Source organism: Leptosomus discolor, chromosome 7, assembly GCF_034619465.1.
Source record: "Leptosomus discolor isolate bLepDis1 chromosome 7, bLepDis1.hap2, whole genome shotgun sequence".
Classification (NCBI taxonomy): Eukaryota; Metazoa; Chordata; class Aves; order Leptosomiformes; family Leptosomidae; genus Leptosomus; species Leptosomus discolor.
The window spans coordinates 33,096,237-33,119,986 of record NC_141397.1 but is presented as its reverse complement, the minus strand read 5'-3'; the positions used below and the strand labels follow the sequence as shown (position 1 = coordinate 33,119,986).

General features: G+C 40.9%; 1 protein-coding gene and 1 pseudogene across 1 annotated transcript in view; one reads left to right on the top strand and one right to left on the bottom strand.

Moving 5' to 3' along the window:
• Positions 1 to 23,750, bottom strand: part of CNTNAP2 (contactin associated protein 2) — a 1,109,936-nt gene that overhangs the window by 734,866 nt on the left and 351,320 nt on the right. The window lies entirely within an intron of this gene.
• On the top strand, positions 14,269 to 17,308 carry LOC147415101 (uncharacterized; annotated as a pseudogene).

Sequence of the window (23,750 nt, the reverse complement as noted above, 5' to 3'; positions counted from 1 at the left end):
TTACACAAGGCAGAGGTCTGAAATCTGGAACAGTGAGACTCCCTGACGCTTTTTCTGGTTTATGTCTCCTTATACCCCAGCACAGGCTCCACATCTAGCGCCGATATCCTACAAAAACCTGGGCTGACTGCATCCCAATGGACTGCCCTTTCAGCAGGTGTCAGAGAGATTAAAATCTCACATAACAAAGGTATCTTATCTGGAGGTGTTCCGAATTTGTTCAAGGAAAATGGTGTCCACTTTCTCATCCTAATTTTGAAGTTTGTAACACATTCCTACCATGACATCATCCCTCACTGGTTTCTCCTTGGATGCCAACACACAAAGTCTCCACCACACACAGAGCTCTAGCTTCCCAGGCTGTGTGCATTTGTGTGCATGCACATGAGAGGGGTGTCCATTTGCCCCTTTTCTCTGTTCCTGAGACCTCTCATGTTCTTGCAGTTTTTGCTTTCCAACCCTATACACCACCTTCTCATCCAACTGTGTGTTGTGATTTTCCTCTGCTATCTTAAACACAGTGGAGAATCGAAAAAAAATAGTCAGGGCGCTGGAGCACTCATCCTGTGAAGAGAGGTTGAGGGACGAGGGATTGTTCAGCCTGGAAAAAGGGATGGCTTCAGGGGAACCTTACAGCAGCCCCCAGCACCTACAGGGTGGTCATCAAAGAGATGGGGCCAGGCTCTCTGCTGAAGTGTGTGGCAGGAGGATGAGAGACGATACAAACTGAAATGAGAGAGGTTCTACCTAGAAATATATTTTTTTTCCACCGTAAGGACAGTCAGGCAGTGGAACAGGCTGGCCAGAGAGGATGCAGTCTCTGTCCTTGGAAGTTTTCCAGATCCAATAGGTTAAAACCCTGAGCCACTTGGTCTGATCTCAGGGCTGAACCCTGCTTTGAGGAGGTGGTTGGAATGGAGACCTCCTGAAATTCCTTTCAATTAGAATTATTATATTACTGTAAGAGTAGCTTATTATCAGAACAGTAACTCAGCAAATACGAACAACTCACCTTAGTTGTAGGTCAGCCTAACTTTAACTAACTAAGCAGATAGCAAATAGCAGAGGATGAGTGACACTGGTCAGGACTTTCCACAGGAAAAGGACAGAAGAACATCTTGAGTGAAAAGTAGCCATTAAATATGATTTTTTCTCATGTTCAGGTAAGATTGTACGATCTGTCTTAAACAGGTTAAAGTATTTCACATTATAAAGGTAATAAAAGAAAGGCCTTTCTCCCTAAATGCTTTCCTCCTCTCCTTAAATCACTGTTCACTCAAATCTCCCATCTGCAGATACTCAAAGCTTTCCTGATTTTCTGTTGCTAATCAGGTGACATTTCTGCTCTAACAGGCAAGTCATTAATAAATTAATTTGAAAGAATCTTTAATCATGATGTACAGATTTACTTTTCTTATTTTACAGTTTTTAATTTTTTTCATTCTATATTGCACCATTACCACTAGCAACTATTTTCTACATATCAGGGTAACACATTAAGCTTGCCATCTGATACTGACCTTTACTTACCAATTATATAACTTGATTGTGTATTTAAATAAAATTCTTGGTATCGGGAAAGCTTACTCTCCTGGAAGTGGATTTCTTTAATTCTCACGATTTCCTACCCAATATCACAAGGTCAATAACCTCCAACTTTTTCCTGAACAGGTATTTTTGAGAAGTTACACAGTTGCCCAACTAAAACTAAAAGAAAAAAAAACCAAAACAACACAAACAGATATTGAGAAAAATACAGTGTATTTCTTGAACTCATTCTGAAAGAAAAATTAGGAAAGGGAACAAGAACAACAGAAAATTCGATGACAACTTCCAAAGTCATGTTTTCTAAAGGAAGTTATGCATTAATGCCACGGACTTGAAATAGAATGAGATTTTGATATACTAAAAGCAAAGTATAAATTTATCACAAAAGATTTACCAACAGTTTCATAATAGAGTCAATGAATTGAGAGCAGAAAATATTTCATGTTCCTCCAATAGTCATTTGCTAGCATCGTTGGACAAATACTATAGTCACAAAAGTAAGAGCACATTAAGCTTGCCCTATAACAGACAACACCATTCTGCTAGCTTTTCCAATATTTTGCTACAAGGTCAAAAATTCTGAATATTGTGTTTACAGCTCATTATATTGAGTAGTGTCAGTATCTGAACAATGACCTTAAAACAGACACCAGTGCATCTTGTGGAACCAGACAACAAGCTCAGCAACGTGCTAGATCAAGTGCTGGATTTACAAACTCACTCAGAAATCTGAAAGGCAAGATACCTGTAATTTAGTATTTTTCACTAAATATCCGGGGGAAAAAAATAATTTCATACTTGATTCTTAATGGGTAAATAAACATGGGGAAAGTATATTGGACACAAGACTCCTCAAGGGATAACGTTTCTACTCATCTTTACTTACAGACTTGAAATTCTCTATTACATCTCACCTGGAACAATGCATGTTTGGATCATAGTCAGCATCTTAGCAAGAGCATTACATTCCTAGCTCTTACCATAAAAGTCCTTAAATGCACAGTAACTGAAATAGTTTTAGTTACCACTGATTTTCTCCACCTTTGTACAATTTTGCCTGACAAATTCATGTCCTAAGGCTGTGCATTGCTAAGCGCCACGGAAAGCAATCTAAAACAGCAGCTTGTGCCATGTTAAAATCCCTGGAGCTGCAGTCACCAACTGAAGGACTCCATGCTAGTCAGAACATATTGTGTTATGCTCTGTCATGCCAGATCCGCAGTGACAAGTTTCTTCAACACTAAAGCTGAGTTTCTGAAGTGACAAGCCTCAGGAATCAAGCAACTGCAAAATCTCCACGTACACTCCACAAAACCACAGCAATGCTTATTACATTTTTCAACCAGGCTGATGACTTGCAGCATACGCTTGCTTAGTGCATGCCTAGGATAAAAAAAAAGAAATGATAATAGCACCAACAAAATGCCTGATTCAAAAGCTACCAAAGGACATTTTTCCATCAGCAGTTTCAGATCAAACTGTGAAATATGTCAACTGTCACCAAAACCACCACATGCTGCCTCAAGCAACAACTCCTCTGCCACAGCCACCAGCTTTTTAATGTCATACAACCTTCTAAAACTCTTCTTGCTGATCTCTCTTTATGGTGTGATGCCTCTTCCTATTAGCCATGAATATCTGTTCCTGGAAGTAAGGTCATAGAAATAGCTGTGATACAGAATGTACCTGTACTGCAATAGATTTAACATATCTTTTTTGACAGAGTTAGTTCACATCAAATGCAAGCAGGCCCTAAAGATCAGTCTTCTCCCATATGAAAGGATCCCTTCCATGGGAACAAGCTTTGTGAGAAAGCTGAAGTCCTTGAACTCTTCCTCCAGAGAAGGGAATTAGCTTTTTGTACCTCCAACCTGCAAGTATCATCATACGTTCTTTTTTTCCCCACAATGTCCATACATTATTATGCTATTACATTGAGTTCTGGACACTTCCAGGGACTTTAATTGACTGTGCAAAGCCACCAATAAAAAGACTGAAAGTGCTGCATGACAAAATCCTTCTTTTTATAAGGGGATAATCATTACAAAAGGCTAGCTTTATCGTTTTGAGTTTTTCTCTTGTGTTTGACATGAGCTCTTCATTCAAACAAATTCTCAGATAAATTGGTAAACTTCATTTTATAGGTTTATCTACTATCTGTCAAAGGAAAGTTTGATACTCCCGTCTATATTCTAGCAGCATATTCTATATTTTCAAATACACATATTTAAAAAGAATAATAACACCCCTCTGGGAATAAAAAGAAAGCAAATGTGGACATGGTACATTAGCTTAATAATACCCAGAAAAGACATTTATGAACTCTCTGGCCTGAGGGTCCCTTTAGGAACAAACACAAATGGTTCTGTTTTTTACATAATCTTCCTACACTAGCACTATCCACAAGAGAAAAAAGTATCGTATTCCTTCAGTTTGAAACAGACAGTGGTATGCAAACAACAACTACTTTTGAAAGCGTGTTCTAATTTGTTGAAAGCAGTTCACCGAATTAGCTCTGTAGCCACTGCATAGCAACGTAGCTTTGTTATAACAGATCTGAACTCATGTTATTCGTACCTTATGTTTTCCATGTAAATTATAAAGAAAAAAGACTAATGCTCTGTCCATTAGATATTACAAACAGAAAGGGATTCATGTGCTAAACTCACCTGGAAAATTAATGGAATTTAGGGGCCAAATGTTCTTCTGTACATTTACAAGTCTATCTCTTTTCTCCTCCTCCTTTCGTGTAACTCTTACAGTTTAGCTCATTCATATAAAATTTGCCAAAATTACTACAAGCTTCTACACCTTTAACGTCCTTAGCTTTCCATTGTGGGGAGTAGGAAGTGGGAGCATGTTTAAATACAGCTTCTCAGAAAGTTGTATATACTCATTATTTAAAACTCTGTCAATACTTACTAACCAATACTGCTGGTATTGATCAACATCAGAACTAACTCTAGATGTAATTTTTTGAATTAAATTTTTATAGACCCTACATTCAACACATTCAAAAATTTTCTGTTTGGTTGGTATTGTTGATAGTTTACGATCACCCACAATAGCAGCCCTTATTAGATTTCCAGTATTAACACTATATTATATGTAGGGCTATCAGCATTTGTGGGGACACTATTATGCCATTCATGCGGTTTTGCAGTATTCTACATCACAAGATAACATCAGCACTGTTTGTCTAAAACCCAAGGAGAAAGCAAAACAGTTAATAGCACTACCTCTGCTGGGCTATGGACTGACTTTCTGCAAAATGCTAACAATGAGCTTCAGGTATTACGGAAAAATGATACCTATATTTAATTGGAAATTTCGAAAGCAAACCGTTACATTTATATTTATTACGGATAATAAAGTACACAATTAAATTACTTTCTGTAATAGATTCTAGCACCTTGACAGAAAGCTGAAAACTCACAATGCCACTCTTTACTCTGATCAGCAGTATCCTGTTCTTTAGCTGTAACCTTCAGACCTTTTTTAAGCTCTAGGGGTAAATTTACAAGATAAAAGCCATGATTACAGCCTTCAGTTTCCTTGCTTGCAAAGTAATGAACTGTAAGTTTCTGAAATTGTTATAAGCATTTCCATAGCTAAGATTTTAGCTGTATTTCATGAGTCATGTTAGACTACGCAGACAACATAGTTTTGCAGTTATGTGGCCAGCTGAAAAATGTGTGCAACATTCTAAACCTGCAACAGAAAAACCCGCCAATAACTAAGGCCCTAAAATGGGAACACTCCTGTTTTCAGGGAAAGGAAGACAGAGAGAAAGGGGAGAAGCTCTTTGCAGGTGACTGAAAATAATATGGCTTGATGATTCTGTAACTCCAATACTCTTGGTCACACCAAAGGCTCTATGTTGTTTCCTTAGCTCAGTTAACTTAGGAGCTTATTTGTAGTTTTCACTTCACAGTCCCAACTCTAATTTTCAATAAGCTGTACAACTATGCCAATAGGGTAAGTTCATTTATTTTGGGGTGTCTCCTGTCTTCTTTCTTACTTGTAGTTAACTTCCCCTGTTCCTTTAAACTCCCTTGCCTTTGTGGGCAAAGTCTGAGAGGCTGAAAGTGTTGCAATCATCCATAAAATTGGATAAGCCTGTACATTTCCCCAGCAAACGCTGTCATTGTCACTTCAGGCATATGCTGTAAGAGAACAAGCTAAGATCATAGGAATTGCCATATTACACCTAGTGAGCTGGTAAGCTAGTAGCTTTTCTCAAAGGGTGGCCAATACTTATAAGGAAGGTGCTCCAGCCTCAGAGCAGACCGCTGCAGAAAAAACATTCCCTGTGAAGGACTCAATTAAATTCCTTTAATTAAAGTCTAGCCAAAACCTGAGAACCAGGATGCTTAAAATAATTCATTTCATATTCCTATTCATTTTCTGGTATTTCTACTTTGATCCCCAGCTATAATAGATGACTTTGGATGTAGATCATCAAACAGCCATTGCTGGTCAATATGTTGGTTGCTGCCTTAGCTGCATTTTGAATCGCTTACTGTTTCAAGAGAAGAGCTAAAGCATTATCACCAGTGTGTTTAAGATAACACATTCTGCAGATAATAGGTAGAATGCGGTTTTGCCTTGAAACTAGAAACTCATTAAAGTAAGTTTTAGAGATTGCTCACAATAATTTGGCTCATAATTAGTAGTTGCTCTGGTCTCAAATAACTGTTATTTTTAAATTCTAGCATGCACTTTTTTCCCTGATGACTGAGCACCATTTTGGCCTAATTTAGAAAGTGGTCAATCGCAATTACAAAAAAAAAAAAAAAACCAAACCCAAAACAAAAACAAACAAACAAAACACACAACGAAAAAAACAACAACAATAAAAAAACCCAACCCGCACCACACACCAAAAGAAAACCAAAAAAACCCCATAACTAAGAAACCCCCAATAAAAAAAAAAACCTGGAAACCAACATGTGCAAGCAACAAGCATCTCTGTGTATTCAAAATATGTTATAGGGAATGTTGCTGACGAGCCGCTGAAGTCAGCAAATTAAATAATCCCAGCACTAGCTTCTGTTCGAGATCCCCCCCCTGCCCCCCGAAAATAGACAGCTTCTTGGTATTGAAGAATGCAGAGCAGTTCCCGTACCACCTCTCTTAGTACATATTAAAAACAACTTAGCTTATGTAATAAAAGAAACATCTAATTTCCATATATACTACATTTGGCAGATTGTCAGCTAAAGTCTTCTCAGTGCAGTACTGTGCTATACACAACAATATTTCCTTCCGAGCAAAAACACAATACCTTGCTTCACCCATCAACAAATCTTGTTTACTTCTTTCTTACAACATTGCCCAAATGTCACCTGATTTTTCCCTCAAAACCAAATCATATTCATACCACCCAGCCTGTACTAGCAAAAGCTAAGATGGGGATGGCTATAAGATAACTTACAGCTACTCGTTCCTATTCTATAAATATTATGTAGTTAATAGTCATGATCAAGTATCTATTTTAACATACCATAGGATCCTTTGATCCTTACAAACATCAGATATTTTCTGAACAACTTTCTTAACCAAAGCAGAATTAGCTCACTGTGAGTAAAGTGCCTAAAAGACCAGCAGGAATGCTAAATTTGATGGCAGTCAATATTGAAAAGAGAAGACATCTAAAATACAATTTTTTAAAAGCAGTTTTTCAAGCTTTCTTCTTTTTTTTCCCACTGCTTATCAAAAATCCATCCCCACAAATCTCAGCAGAAACAATTTATCTAACATTGAATGACTTGGAAAACTGACCATTCCAATAAATTTTGTCATGTAGAATGTAAGCTGATCTGGAAAGAAATACGAATCTGTCCTAAAAGTAGTCAGAAATGTTAGGGCTCTGAAGAAACAATAGCTCATTATTGATATTCAGTTCTTTCTTAGTTGGCTAACTAACCACCAAAGATGTCCAATACAGAACAATATTATACTATGCGAACAAGCTACGACAGCTAAATAAACGGATCCTTTCAGAAGGAGAAAATCAGGGCAGATGATGGGAGGAAAGGGTTAAACTACTATTGACATTTCTTCTGAGGTTACTTCACCCTTTGCTGTCCTTCAGTACAAGAGATCTCCATACAGGTAAGAACACAGAAAGCATAATAGCTTTTTTTTTATTATTATTTTTTTATTTTTGGGTCAGCATAACTACACTGTTGCTTCTTAAATTACACCAGCAGTTCCTCACCCTGCAGTGTTATAGCCATCTGCCGTTCTGCACAAAGCTGACTCAAATCTCAGTTACAGTGCTAACGTAATAAAGGAAAATTATTCTCTCTCTTATCCAAGGGAAGGATTTTCTCTTGCTCAAAAAGCTACAAGTGGGATCTACATACAAAACTCCATCATTCGTCTCTTCCCTTTCAACCTTTACCTGGCTAAACAAGGGTTATGTAAAGCTGAAGCTTTCTGAAGTAAGTGATCTTACTCAGTATGAGCACTTTTTTCCCTTCAAATGAGTGTCATTTTTAATAGTGTTAAAGTGAGTCTTACAGGTTGAAAAATAGCTTCACCTAAGAGAGAGAGACAAAACAAAGCCAAACCAATGGCAAATCTATGATGTGGGACTGGATGCTAAGTCAGACTCTTCCAGATACAGAGAGAGTCCTTTGTGACTTACATTGTAACTCACATACAGAAAAATGAGTATTAAAGTTCTGTCTCTTAGCGTGCAGTTCAGATTTGCTTGTGAATAGTCTAAGTCTAATTGTGAAAGCTGAAACATGAATAATAGCTGCACTTTCCCATCCTGCAGCAAATAGCCTCATTTTACCACATTATTTCTTTTCGCTCTTTCAGCATATTACTGTACCAGGAGATTATAATGGTAGCCAAATAGCTCCCATTTCTACCAGCATTTATGCTTGTTTATGACTTCTTTGGGAAAGGCAGTGCTCTGGCTGCACTCAAAGAAGCTATCTACCAGTTGCCTCTATCCATTTGTGTAAGAAAAACTTGCATTTTATGTGCAGGAGAGGGCGAAACACACTGTCTGACAAGAGACACCTACCTTGAAGCAGCTGACAGCACGTTTTCTGTACACTCACTGCATCTTTGCCTCAATTCCATACGAGCCTCACAAATCTTTCTGACATATGCATAACCTAGCCTAGGCTATCTAAACAGTCAGCTTCTGCTACTCCTAAATGTACTGGACCAGTCAAAAGAAAAGACATTGGCCAGTTTTCCTATGCTGAGGGATTTTTTTTAATCCTGTGTGTTCGAAACCATTGATCTGTGCAAATGCAGTAGCTCCATTGAGGAATATGAAGTTTTCCAATTTGCTTGTTCAACGTGCCAATGCCCATGTAGGCAAGTTCCTTGTGAGGCACTGGGTTGAGGAGGCATCTAACAGAACGCTAAGTGTCGTTATTGTGAATTTTTCAGCCAAAGTCTCAGACTTTAGATTAACTCTAAAATTTAATTATAAAGTGTGCCATCTTTTTAAATATGATAAAATTCCAATTCCTTTTTTTTAAGAACAGAAGTTAGACAACAGAGGTAATGTCTGCAATCTTTAAATGGATTGATCATACAACTTAGTGCCTGATTTACAAGAACTGATGTCCTGTGAAAAATTGTCTTTATGCAGGCGAGAACCTGCCATTGGCAATACTCTCCTCGCACTAACACATCACCTAACATCTATACATCATCTGACTAACACTAATGCCTCCATGTGCAGGTGATACTTCAATGAATGTAAATTTGATGAATGCTTCTGAAACATTACCAAATAAAAATAATACAAGTGTAATGACATTTAGAAAGGGTGTGAGAACTTTTAACATATCTTATGTGTAACATCCATGTGAAGTTTGAAGCAGCTGACTGTGCACAGTAACAAAGAGAAAGACCAGATATACTATACCACCTACAAAGCTCGAGTATAAACTTGTCAGCCACCCCATGTTTAAGACCATTAGCTCCTGTGCAAATGCAAATAAGAGTATAAGTATTCTGAGCAGAGCTGGAGAGCTAATCAGGCCTGCCTTTTCGAGATAGCATAGAGATGAAGCCAGTAAGAACATCTAAAAAAGCGTCTTAACTATTTACAGGTTTATGTCCCAACGCTGCTTGAGAAACTTTCAAATTAAACTCCAGGCTTTCAGGGTAGTTGTGTGAGAGCATTGAATTCAGCTCCTCTGAGGGCAAATGGCCAGAGCTGCACTGGTCCCCCTCAGGATATGGGAAAGGTATACCTGTGATATACAGATCCAGCCTGGCTGTCTGTGAGCCTGCCTACTTTGCCACCAGCACAGCCACTTCCCTGCCAGTGTCAACCACTCATTAGCTTCAGAAACAATTAATGGACTAAGTTGAGTTTTGCCTGAAAAAAGCTAGCAGCTCAGCAGAGCCAGGGCAGATCTGCTGTCTCTGTCTGTCCAAGGCCCCAGAGAGCTGCTCATTGGCTTTGGGTCTCCAGCTGGACTTGCAACTGCTGTCTCTGCAAACAACTGCTGTAGAAAAAGTTTCACAAAGTTTAAGAGAGAGCTCAGCATTTTTTCCCTCCTCCTCATCTAGACAAGTATTAAATAAGTCAATTAGGTATTCTGAAAACTTTAATTAACAAATTAGTTATGAACTGGAAAAAATGGTCATGCTTTCTGTATTCATTGGGCTATGGTAAATTAACATAAACTAATGATGCTTTATTTTTATCCAATTATTTGAGCTTCACTTTCCACAGACTTTGTTTCTTGGATTGTGTTTTGAATTGAAAGGGTGATGTTTTTCCTTTTTAAAGTTACTTTTCCAATGCAGCAGTCCGACCTGGATGTACACTGGTAATCCACCCTCCTCCCCTCCTTTTTGATGCTTCTTTTTCCTGCCCCTTCACAAAATCTGCTATCTTATTGCAATGCATGGTCTTCCCTACTGCCCCATGTATTGCTTCAGAGACTGAAAGAGCCTGTTGTTTCAGAGGAAAGAGCTAGTGCAAACATTTTTATTTGTATTTTAAAGGTTCCCTTCTACAGAATACAGGTATTTCTGAAAAATGTTTCATTAAAGCACAGGAAACAAGTGCTAAGGTCAACTGTGTGGCAATCACAAGTGCATTCAAAACAGAGATACAGGCATTCACGGAGCTGAAGTGAGTTGCATTACAAATCAAAGCAGAGTGCCTAGCTATTTTTTTTAAGGGTGAGGAATAAGGAACATTGATTATGTAGTAGGATATGAGTCATATAGAAAATTATATGAATCCAGCAATAATATTTGACCACAAAATAATAACCGTGAGGGGACAAATGCCTTTCCTACAAGACTTTTCTTTCTAGTTCCAAAAGAACTCAAAAATGATGAGCTGAGCCTGAATTATTTATGGATTTTAAACGAAGAGAAACCCAGAGGCTGAAGTTAGTGTTACACTAAAATTTTATTAGGAATAATATCAAAAGGCCACTTTACTAATAAAATGGAAGAATTCTTTTTTTCAGTATCGAATAAGTAATTTTGCACATTTTTTAAATGGAAAAGCAATTATTTAAGAGGTAACATCATTTAATTTGCCCTGACTTCTGATCACCTAATTTGACCTACTATGTACTACATGGTACAGTTTCAGCAAATAAACTGTATGGGATTGTACAATGTGTGTTTATCTAAAACACAAATTTACAGAAAGGGAACTGTTTATTTATTTAAATGCAAGCATTTTTAAAATTGTAAGTTCTTACTCAGCAAGAGCTCTCTTACAGACAAAAGCAATGTGGATGACATTATTTTTTTTCTCATGGTTGTTACCATTCTTTTATGCTACTCTATCTACTACTCTTAAGTGCTTACCTACTTAAGAAAAGACAACATTCAGTAACCTGGGCAGTGAATTTACAAATCACTGTCATCTCTGTAATAACTTTCCTCTAAGAGGGTTTTAATCAAAAATATAACGAGTTATGTTGCATACAGGCATTCTCAGTGTGCCCAAGAGTCTTGCCAACATAAGAGGATCGCAGTATTTATGGTGACAATCTACAGTGTGCTAATTACTGCACACTAGCTCCCCACTGTCCCTCTCTGGACAGTTAATGCACAGTAAGCACCTCCTTACTTTGACATTCGCACTCAAACTAAATTCCTGTCAAGTCCAATGAAAAAACAAGACCAAAGAGCTCACAGAACCCAGGCTGAGGCAAACTATCTCTTTTATATTCATGTTGTCGAAAGGAGAAGTACATGAGGACAGGTTGAGAGAGTTGGGGTTGTTCGGCCTGCAGAAGAGAAGGCTCCAGAGAGACCTATAAGGTTATAAACAGTACTTAAAGGGGGCTACAGGAAAGGTGGGGAGGGACTCTTGATCAGGGACTGGAGTGATAGGACAAGAGGTAACGGTTTCAAACTGAAAGAGGAGAGATTTAGATTAGATATTAGAACTTCTTCACTGTGAGGGCGGTGAGGCACTGGCATAGGTTGCCCAGAGAACTGTGGCTGCCCCCTCCCTGGCAGTGTTCAAGGTCAGGCTGGATGGGGCTTGGAGCAACTTCATCTAGTGGAAGGTGTCCCTGCCCATGGCAGGAGGGGTTGAAACTAAGTGATCTTTAACGTCCCTTCCAACCCAAACTTCTCCGTTATTCCATGATTTTATGAAATTCTTTTCATATACCATTACAGAAAAGTAATAAAGAATTGGAGAAGTAATAATACTGGTTATGGTATTGACAGTTTTAATAGCCATGCTAAAGGGACCCTAGGCCAGGTGTCTCCAATTTCTTCTCAGGTGGGATTCTCACAAGCATTTTTTTAAATACTGTTAGAGCTGTTGCAGAACAGGTCTAATTGAATTACTGGGAATGATTTGGGGAATAAAAGAATCATATCCCATTACAGATAAGTTCTTCCATGTTCCACACAGAAGCCATTTTTTAAAACTCCACTGTGGAAAAAAAACCCAAAATATACTGAATCAGTTACATCTATGCCAACACTTTAAAATGTCTGATGCTTGTTTTACAGACAAATCAATAATTCCAATAACAGGTCAAGGTCAGCACCTTGGACAAAAAGCAACATGAAAGCTTAGACAGGAGTAACACAGTGGTGATAAAAGGACTGCTTTTTGAACATCAGCTGTCCTACAGAAACTTCCCCTTGTATTCCATTATCAATTTTGTTGGTAGCTTTAGATTCCCTCCTAACACTGTATTTGAAAGACAGCCCTGGATGTCAAATTTCTTCTTCTTTATTCCACTGCGCAAAAGATAATTTCCATATGTCCATAGATTCATTATGACCTTCATACTTTCAGTCTGCTGGGATTATTCCTGAAGTTCTGAGACTCTGCTCAGTTTCAAGCAGATTCCAATTATATTATGTAACATTACATTATGTTGAAATAATGTAGAATTTCTTCCCTAAATTAAAAAGGTATGAGGTGGATGATGGGCAGCATTAATTCTTGTACTAGTGAGAAATGTAAGGTCCAATAGCTTGGGAACCATTAAAAGCAAGATTGATAATGCATTATATCAAACATGTGCTAAGAATCCTCCCTATGATGTGATGCAGTCCATTGATTTTGCTGATGGCAGGTCATAAGATGTTAGACCTTATAACCTTGCCATCACATATGCAAAAGCTACTGTAGCTAGATTTTTAAAAATCTCTAGAATGAGCTAATTGAAAACTCTTCTTTCCTCTGATTCCACTTCAGTTAGTCAGGTAGTAGCAATACAGCCTACTTTTTCAGGAGAATAGGTCTGACAAAAGTGGAAGGAACTCTGAAATCTTTTTAGCTAGTCTACTAACTAGATTTCAGTTAAAATGTGTTACAGTTCTGTCAGTAACTTAACGGCGTATATTCACATGCCAAAGTGAATGACTTCTGTGTCAGTCATTTAGAAAAGGAAAATTAAACACTGTTTTCCAAATGTAACACATTCTCATATTTCTCCAAATACTACATTAGATCATTTAATACACTTAGAAATGTTTAGTTTACATGGGTCGAGAATGTGAGCTGACAACTGAGGCAACATGCAAAATTTTTGTAAGTGTAATGAGTCTGCCTGAGATGCAGCCCTTACCGTGCTGTGCAGTCGTAGCTAGATAACACACCAGTGTTTTGACTACTGCTGAGCTGGGCTCACACAGCACCAAGGCTGCTTCCCCAACATTTCCCCAGTAGGCTAGGGGTGGGTAAAAACTTGGGAGGGGCTATAGCCAGAACAGCTGACCCAGACTGTCCAAAGGGATATTCCATACCACATGACGTCTGCTCAGCAATATAAGCTGGGGAAAACAGGAAGAAGGGGGGACATTCGTTTCGCATTTGTCGTCCAGAGCAACCGCTACGCGTACCGGAGCCCTACTTCCCAGAAAGTGGCTGAACATTGCCTGCTGATGGGAAGTAGAGAATAAGATCTTTTGTTTTGCTTTTGCTTCCGTGTGCAGCTTTTTGCTTCATTAAATTGTCTTTATCTGACCCACGTGCCCATTGTTATATTTTCTCTCCCCTGTCCAGCTGAGAGGGTGAGAGTAATAGAGTGGCTTTGGTGGGTACCTGGCATCTGGCCAGGGCCAAACCACCACAGTCTTTTTGGCGCCCAATGTGGGGCACGATAACGGCAGTTTTGCATTAAGTGTGCTGTAGCTGTAGTAGCTATTAAGTGGCAAAACTCCTGTGCAGGTCATAGAGTTTGTTAATTGCAGTGCTTATCTCTTTATTTTGCTCTGCTTGGGAACATGCTAGTAGAAACAGCTGCTCTGTACTTTGGTATCACATTGATAGCTTTAGTGTGCTGGGGAAGCTATTGTGTGGGGAGGATGAAGGAGCTTGGGAGCATGCTAGCTCAAATAATAGCTATGTGCTCTTGCCTGGTAGTGATGGCCTTGTTGTGCTTCAGGAGCTATGTTGTGGAGAAGATGAAAGAATCCATCTCCCTCTCCCTACCTGAAATTGATGTATCTGATTTTGTTATGCAGGCTCCCAAGGTTCTCATTCACCCTTATGTGAGTTGTTTAATACTATTCATTAATACTTTTGGCATGGTATGGGTTCTGTGGAATCTGGCATCATCCTGGTATAAGAGAAGACAGCTTTTGGGTCAGGCAATACTGAAAAGTGCCCTGAGGCAGCCGGTCCCTGGGTGGCAGGGTGTATGGAAGGATTTGGGCAGATTCTTAGGACAGTTATCACCTCCCATAACCTGGGACATCACTCCTGAACAGGCAAGCGATCCTAGCAAACTAACGCACCACCTGATAGAAGGGTGCCTTACCTAGCCCAGTGAAACCCAGCAGCTTCTAGCCCTGTACTGGGGCCTGGCCTGTGCCTATCGAGACACAGTTCAATACTCTCAGAGGACTGTGGCTGAAGCAGGGACCCAAACTACATCTGAGAACACCATGGCTGAGATGGGAACCCAAACAACAATGACTACAGTAATTGCCCCAGTAGTGGATAAGAAAAGCAACAGGTCCATATCCTTGATTAACAAGGGAGGAAGAAGTATCCGATCAAGAAGCCGGTCCTTCAATAAGGAAATCAGAGGAAGAAGTAAGAGAAATCAAACAAGAAGCAGAAACTACTCGGTCCTTAACCTCATCAGAACTTAGAGACCTGTGGAAAGATTACAGCCGCCAGCCAGCTGAGCGGATTGCTGCCTGGATGCTCCGATGCTGGGATAACGGGGCTGACAGTACACAGCTGGAAGGTAGGGAAGCCCAACAGCTGGGATCCCTTGCTAGAGACCGAGGAATAGAGAGAGGAATTGGAAAAGAGACAGCAATTTGCAGTCTCTGGAGATGGCTGCTCTCAAGTGTAAAGGCAAGATATCCATTCAAGGAAGATCTTGCAACCTCACCAGGAAAGTGGACTACTGCAGACGAAGGTATCCAGTACCTGAGAGAACTAGCGGTGCTGGAAAGCATCTATAGTGATCTAGACAATGATAGAGTTCCCAAAGATCCAGAAGATGTTCCATGCACACAGGCCGTGTGGAGGAAGGTGGTTCAAAGTGCCCCTGTGTCATATTCTAGCAGCCTGGCTTCAATGTATTACCCAGATACTGATACAGTGACTGTGGAAAGAGTATCTGCTTGGCTCCGAAACTTTGAAGAAAATCTGTGTACCTCATTCTTACTGGACAGCACCTTAGCTGTCAGGGGTGCTCCAAGAAGACAATCCTCTCCTGCACCAGTCAGAGGGAAAGGAAGCCCTAGACGTATGCCATGTGGTGCATTCTGGTTTTTCTTGCGTGACCAGGGGGAGGACATGAGGAAGTGGGATGGTGAACCCACCTCCAAGCTGGAAGCCTGTGTACGTGAACTGAGAGGGAAGACACCTGTTAAGAAGGCATCACCCAAGAAGGCTGTCAGTGTGGTCTCTGCAAAGACCCAAGAAGGCAATCAATGATCTCCCAGACATAAAAGAACTGAGATCACCTCCCTTGATCCTGGTGAGGGAACTTCTGGTCTGGCAATGCAAAGGTCAGACAGGGAATATTCTGATGAGGAACAGGAAGAGAGGGTCCCTGCCTTCGGCCAGGAGAAGGAAAGGGATGATCGGGTATACTGGACTGTGTGGATCCGATGGCCTGGCACATCAGACCCACAGAAGTACAAAGCTTTAGTAGATACTGGCTCGTAATGTATGTTGGTGCCATCAGGGTATAGGGGCACAGAACCCATCTAGATCTCAGGAGTGACAGGGGGATGCCAAGAATTATCTGTATTGGAGGCTGAGGTGAGCCTAACAGGGGACGAATGGGAAAAACACCCCATTGTGACTGGCCCAGAGGCCCCTTGTATCTTTGGCATAGACTACCATAAGAGAGGGTATTTCAAGGACCCAAAGGGATATCAATGGGCTTCTGGTGTAGCCACTGTGAACACCGAGAAGATCAAACAGCTATCTACCCTGCCTGGCCTCTCGGAGGATCCATTTGTTGTAGGACTGCTGCAAGTTGAAGAACAACAGGTGCCAATTGCTACCAGAACAGTGCACCGACGACAATATCGCACCAACCGAGACTCCTTGGCTCCCATCCGTGAGCTGATTCATCAACTGGAGAGCCAAGGAGTCATCAGCAAGACTCATTTGCCTTTTAATAGCCCTATATGGCCAGTGCAAAAGTCTGATGGAGGGTGGAGGTTAACAGTAGACTATTGTGGCCTGAACAAAGTGACGCCACCATTGAGTGCTGCTGTACCAGATATGCTAGAGCTCCAATATGAACTGGAGTCGAAGGCAGCAAAGTGGTATGCTACGATTGATATTGCCAATGCATTTTTCTCAATTCCTTTGGCAGCAGAGTGCAGGCCACAGTTTGCTTTCACATGGAGGGGTATCCAATATACCTGGAATCGATTGCCCCAGGGGTGGAAGCACAGCCCTACCATTTGTCATGGACTAATACAAACTGCACTGGAAAAGGGCAATGCCTCTGAACATCTACAGTACATTGATGACATCATTGTGTGGGGTGATAAGGCAGAAGAAGTGTTTGAGAAAGGAAAAAAAGTGATTCAAATTCTTCTGAAGACTGGCTTCACCATAAAGAAAAACAAAGTTAAGGGACCTGCACAGGAGATTCAGTTCTTAGGAATAAAACGGCAGGACGGACGCCGTCATGTGCCTATGGAGGTGGTCAACAAGACAGCAACTATGTCTCCACCAGCTAACAAAAAGGAAGCACAAGCTTACCTAGGCCTTGTGGGGTTCTGGAGAATGCATATTCCAGGTTATAGTCAGCTTGTGAGTCCTCTCTATCGAGTGACATGAAAGAAGAACTGTTTTGAGTGGGGCTCTGAGCAACAACAAGCCTTTGAGCAGATCAAACAGAAAATAGCTCGTGCAGTAGCTCTTGGGCCTGTCCGGACAGGACCAACTGTGCAAAATGTACTCTATACTGCAGCTGGGGAGCATGGTCTCACCTGGAGCCTCTGGCAGAAGACATCAGGAGAAACCTGAGGTCGACCATCAGGGTTTTGGAGCCGAGGATATCGAGGATCAGAAGCCCACTACACCCCGACTGAAAAAGAGATACTAGCAGCATATGAGGGGGTTTGAGCTGCTTCAGAAGTTGTTGGTACAGAAGCATCTTTCCTCTTGGCACCACGATTGCCTGTGTTACACTGGATGTTCAAAGGAGACATGCCTTCTATGCATCATGCAACCAGCACTACATGGAGTAAGTGGGTAGCATTGATCACCCAACGAGCTCGACTAGGAAAACCCAACCATCCAGGAATCCTGGAAGAAATCATGGACTGGCCAGAAGGCAGAGATTTTTGAGCACTGCCTGAGGAGACAGCTCGTGCCCAAGAGGCACCACTGTATAATGAGTTATCAGAAGATGAAAGGTGTTATGCTTTGTTTACGGATGGATCCTGTCGCGTGGTAGGAAACCGTCAGAAGTGGAAAGCTGCTGTGTGGAATCCCACACGACAAGTCATTGAGGCTGCTGAAGAAGGCGAGTCAAGTCAGTTTGCAGAAGTAAAAGCTATCTGACTAGCCCTGGAGATTGCGGAGAGAGAAAAGTGGCCAGTACTCTATCTCTATACTGATTCCTGGATGGTGGCTAATGCCCTATGGGGTTGGTTACAGCAGTGGAAGAAGATTAATTGGCAGCGCAGAGGTAAACCCATCTGGGCTGCTACACTGTGGCAGGACATTGCTGCACAGGTAGAAAACATGACTCTAAAGGTACATCATGTAGATGCTCACATGTCCAAAAGCCGTGCCACAGAAGAACATCAAAACAATGAACAGGTAGACAAGGCTGCCAAAATCGAAGTAGCTCAGGTGGACCTGGACTGGGAGCATAAGGGTGAGCTATTTGTAGCTCGATGGGCCCATGAAACATCTGGCCATTTAGGAAGAGATGCAACATACAGATGGGCTCGTGATCGAGGGGTGGACCTGACCACGGAGGCCATTACACAGGTCACTCATGAATGTGAAACATGTGCTGCAATCAAGCGAGCCACACGAGTAAAATCTCCCTGCAATAGAGGACAGTGGCTGGGTTTTCGATATGGTGAGGCCTGGCAAATTGACTAAATTGGACCACTTCCATGAACATGTCAAGGCAAGCGCTACATACTCGCCATGGTGGAAGGAACTACCGGTTGGCTAGAAACATACTCTGTAAACGATGCCACTGCCCGAAACATCATCTTAGGCCTCGAAAGACAAATTTTGTGGTGACATGGCACCCCAGAAAGAATTCAATCAGACAATGGAACACATTTCGGAAATAACCTAATAAACACCTGGGCGAAGAAACATGGCATTGAGTGGGTATATCACATCCCCTACCACCCACAAGCTTCTGGAAAGATTGAACGATATAATGGACTGTTAAAGACGATGTTGAAAGCATTGGGCCATGGGGCATGGAAGCACTGGGACGTAAATTTAGCAGAAGCCACTTGGCTAGTTAATACCAGAGGATCTGCTAACCATTCTGGTTCTGGCCAGACAAAACCCCTGCATACTGTGGGAGGAGATAAAATCCCTGTAGTGCATACAAGAAAGTGGCTGGGAAAGGCAGTGTGGGTTACTCCTCCCGTGGGAAAAGGCAAACCCATTCGTGGGATTGTCTTTGCTCAGGGCCCTGGGTGTACTTGGTGGGTAATGCGGAATGATGGGGAGACCCGATGTGTGCCCCAAGGAGACTTAACCTTTGCCGAGAAGTAATATGTATGTTGCAGGAAAGTAATGTATCAGGAGAGACCTGGAGTGACAAGACAAAGTTTTGCAAGAAACCAGAAGAGTGCAGCGATGACCAAAACCAAGCCAGTGCTGGTGCCCAATGATCGAACATAGTGCTTCTCCTGTCCTGAGCACTCATCTTGACAGAAGGAACACAAGTTGTAGACCTGGGAAAAAGACTATCTGTCTGCTAAAGGACAAGGGATGGTAGTTAATGAGAATGTTAAATCTCTATGTTGGGGATAAATATGGTTTAAGTATGTAGCATCAGTTGTAAGCTGTAAGAAGGATGTACACTAAATTGTGTGGTACCTGAGCATGACACAAGTGGTATGGAATAAGGGGTGGATATTGCAATGGGTCTGCCTGAGATGCAGCCCTCACCGTGCTGTGCAGTCGTAGCTAGATAACACACCAGTGTTTTGACTACTGCTGAGCTGGGCTCACACAGCACCAAGGCTGCTTCCCCAACATTTCCCCAGTAGGCTGGGGGTGGGTAAAAACTTGGGAGGGGCTATAGCCAGAACAGCTGACCCAGACTGTCCAAAGGGATATTCCATACCACATGACGTCTGCTCAGCAATATAAGCTGGGGAAAACAGGAAGAAGGGGGGACATTCGTTTCGCGTTTGTCGTCCAGAGCAACCGCTACGCGTACCGGAGCCCTACTTCCCAGAAAGTGGCTGGACATTGCCTGCTGATGGGAAGTAGAGAATAAGATCTTTTGTTTTGCTTTTGCTTCCGCGCGCAGCTTTTTGCTTCATTAAACTGTCTTTATCCGACCCACGTGCCTGTTACATTTTCTCTCCCCTGTCCAGCTGAGGGGGTGAGAGTGATAGAGTGGCTTTGGTGGGTACCTGGCATCTGGCCAGGGCCAAACCACCACAGTAAGAAGTGTGTCCAAAGTAAATTTTTTATGATTTTATAGTATTCAAGGATTTAAATATATGCAAACACCATTAAATAAAAGTGATAGTGACAGGAACAAAAAATAAAAACTACATATATCTTTCATTTTCTGTGGTGCTTTGTTTTCTCATACAAGCTACAGACGTTTCAAAAATCATATGTACCTTTGTTATACTGGCACTGAACAACACACTAATGATTTTTATCATTACAAAAATATAAGAAAATGCTAAAATACAGCACAGCATTAAGACTTAGCTGTTTAAACTGAAAAAGTATCTTATTCTCAAAAGGACAATTTGATAGAATCTGACTCCGGCAACCTTTGTCTGAACAGTTGCTAATTCAGTGCTGTTTAGCTTTTCAAGTCCAAGCTTTTGCAGATGGCAGGAGTTACCATACTCTTCCTTCCCCAAACCTACTTTCACTACACAATTCATTGCATCATTCCAGTCTCCACATTAGATTTGCCACAGAGGTTCTTCAACCTCTCTATGTAGGCCTGACAGGGATAGCAGCACACTGCTTCGCCTGCACTAATTCCAGTCAAATGTGTTAACTAGTGGTACAGCAGAGGAACCACCTTCTTTTGTTCACTAAGAGAAAAAGACAAAATAGTCTATGTTTTCTGCAGCCTTCTTGTTCCTTACTTCTTCCCACAATAATAAAATGAAAGCATTTTGCTTGCTTTTCACAGCTGCTATGACTGAAAGCACCCACGAAGTCAAACAGGGAAGGCAGCCCATAAGACAGCCAGGGTGCTTTGGGGGTCAGGAAAAGAGAGCTGGTGTAAACACATGCGTTGCAGCACCAAGCCTCTGGCTCTTTGCAATTATGGAAACACAGATTCACAGTTGTAACAATTATATAAAATCAAAGAGAGGTTAACTTTTCTAATCAAGTTATACTCTGTCCATCAAATCTGCATTTCCTTTGAAATAAGTATATGCACTAATCCATAACTCAGCAAAGGCTTACAGGGCTCCGAGTAGACAGCTGTGGAAATTGTAAAATATTCTCACATACTGACATAGCAAAATACCCTACACACATGTCCTGGAGGCTCAGTTTCCAGATCAATGCCCTTCCATGAAGTTTTAGTTCTACTTGCCTAGATCACTAGTTAAGGGATTTGTAAACAAAGTGATACCAAAAATTAGGAAGATATTTGTGGATATTTCTGTTTTTAAAGCCTCCTAAAACCTGCTGAAAATATTAAACTCTTAGATGTGCATTCTTCCAACTGCAACATTTATAGCAGGAAACTGAACCAGAACTACAGTCAAAACTGCAACCTTCTTAATAACATGATGTTCAGTAAATCAGTGTCTTAATCGACAGAATAAATATAGTATCTATTCTGCTAAAGTATTTTGCCAATGCAGAGTGAAGTGCCATGAAAATGGCAAAGAACAGTATAATTGGGTCAGAGACTAGAATTTTCAAATGCACACTTCCTTAATTTAGAGGGTCTGGGGCTAAAGGAGGGGGAGTTCTTTCCATTTAATGACTTGACCACAGTGTGGTTTAAATAGCACATTTGAATTTGGAACCTATTAGCTGATAATGACTCTTTGGAGAGAGAAAAAAAAAAAGGATTATCTTATTACTGGTTTGATTAGCAATATCTGTAATTCCATGATGTTGTAAAATAGCTCAGTATTAAAACTGTTGCTATTTTCCATCAGTTGTAGAAGCTGAAGCATAAACACAGCAAAGGCAGAGTTCCTATTCCTGAATTCTGCAGTGTTTTTGCTGGCACTGAAACTAGGAAAGCAACATTAGGTAATGTACACATCAAAGCTTCACTTTTCAAAACTACATATGCTCGGCTTCACAGGTACTAAAAGATGGATAACAACAGTCTAAAGGAGTTGCTATTTAAGCAAATGGATGCAACTAAATTTCAAATGAACTTTTGATACAGGAAATTAAGCAAATGTTTGATTAATGACAGCACTGTAGATCCGTATTGCTAAAGAAGCATCATTAAAAGAAACCACACTGCAGTGATTACAAGGGTAAGAAAGGGGAAGGTAAATATAATTCACAGAAAAAAATTAAAATCCAAATGTCTGATTTGCCTTTGACTTAGAATAGAATTAGTAGTCTGGTAAACTAAAAGGAGAAATAGTCATCAAAAATCAATTTGAAGATCCTGACCACCAAGCTGATGCAAAGCTTTATTTTATTAAAGCAATTCTAGTGACTTTTTTCTATTTTAGAACATGGAATAGAATGCAAATGAACATAGCTGCGATCAGATACAGCAGAATACAACGCATACGATGAGCAGTGTTTTAGAATTGAACTGTTCCTTAACTTCTTTCCTTTGGATGACGAACAGATGAAAACGTGAATTAAGGGACCTAACAGCCCATCAAAACCCATGTTCTGGCTTACTGCAACAGAAAGAATCAGAATTACTAAAAGGCATGTAACATGATAAAGGCAGCACTGAAGTAAAATCCTGAAACCAGCATAAAACGGCATCTGCTCTCAGTCAGAAATAGTCTTCTAAATTTCTGGAGCGATAAAGAATGTTACCTACTAGTCTGCAGGCCTAAAATCAAAGAAACTGCCAATGCTCCTGACAGGCTGCAGGCTTTGCATCAACTCTACAGGGCTGCAGGACTAGAACTTCTCAGTCATATTTTCTCTAAGCTAGTCTTCGGCTTCTGGTTAGCTCATTTAGTTGTAACAGCAATTCTCTAACAACCAGGTAACATAGCCTAATCTGTTTTAGATTTAACTTTGCTTTGTGATTGTGTGGGCTAGTGACTATCGGTGTAACAATTTTGATGTATTTCTGTACCTAAAGACGATATTCTGCAGTGAACAAACTATTATTGTAGAATAAAAATGTACTGTAGAGGACTACAATCATGGGATGATAGCAGAGGTATTGAAAGTACAGGCACAAGGAGGTATCAGAGGGAGCAGGGCTATAAGTAACTCACCAGGTCAATTACCTGAAAGAAAGCGATCTTAGGAGCTGACTAAGACTGATTTTAGAGAACAAAAAACAAGAGAAAAAGAAATCAGAGAACAAGAAACCTACACATTGAGAACTCGTACATTCAGAGAATTCAAACATACAGAATTGCAGACTATTACACAAAGTTCAATATCAGGCCCTGAGGGTACCAACAGGCTATAACTGCTCTACTCAGTGGAAGACCCACTCACCCTGCCCATGAGCCTGGGCCCCCATTTTAAGCCTCAGGCTCTATGTGAGCCACATCATAGGTGTATCCACTTACAGGTTTTGCTTCCAGGCTTGACATCAGACCTGGCTTGTCCATTCCTGTGTGATGATCTCCAGACAACTGGCAGAACCTGCTGATGCCACCAGCACTGCTCACCGTGCTTATGGGCAGCAGATGATGACCCACTGGCCAGGGGACCACCTGCACTCCTGGCCCTCTTAATTGCGCAGCTCCCCGCACCCCACTCCCTGAAAACACATACAACTAATCTCAAGCAGATACTACCATGTCAATGTTTTCATTGACATAGAACCACAGAATGGTTTGGGTTGGCAGGGACCTTCAAAGGTCATCTAGTCCAACCTCCTGCAGTAAGCAGGGACATCTTT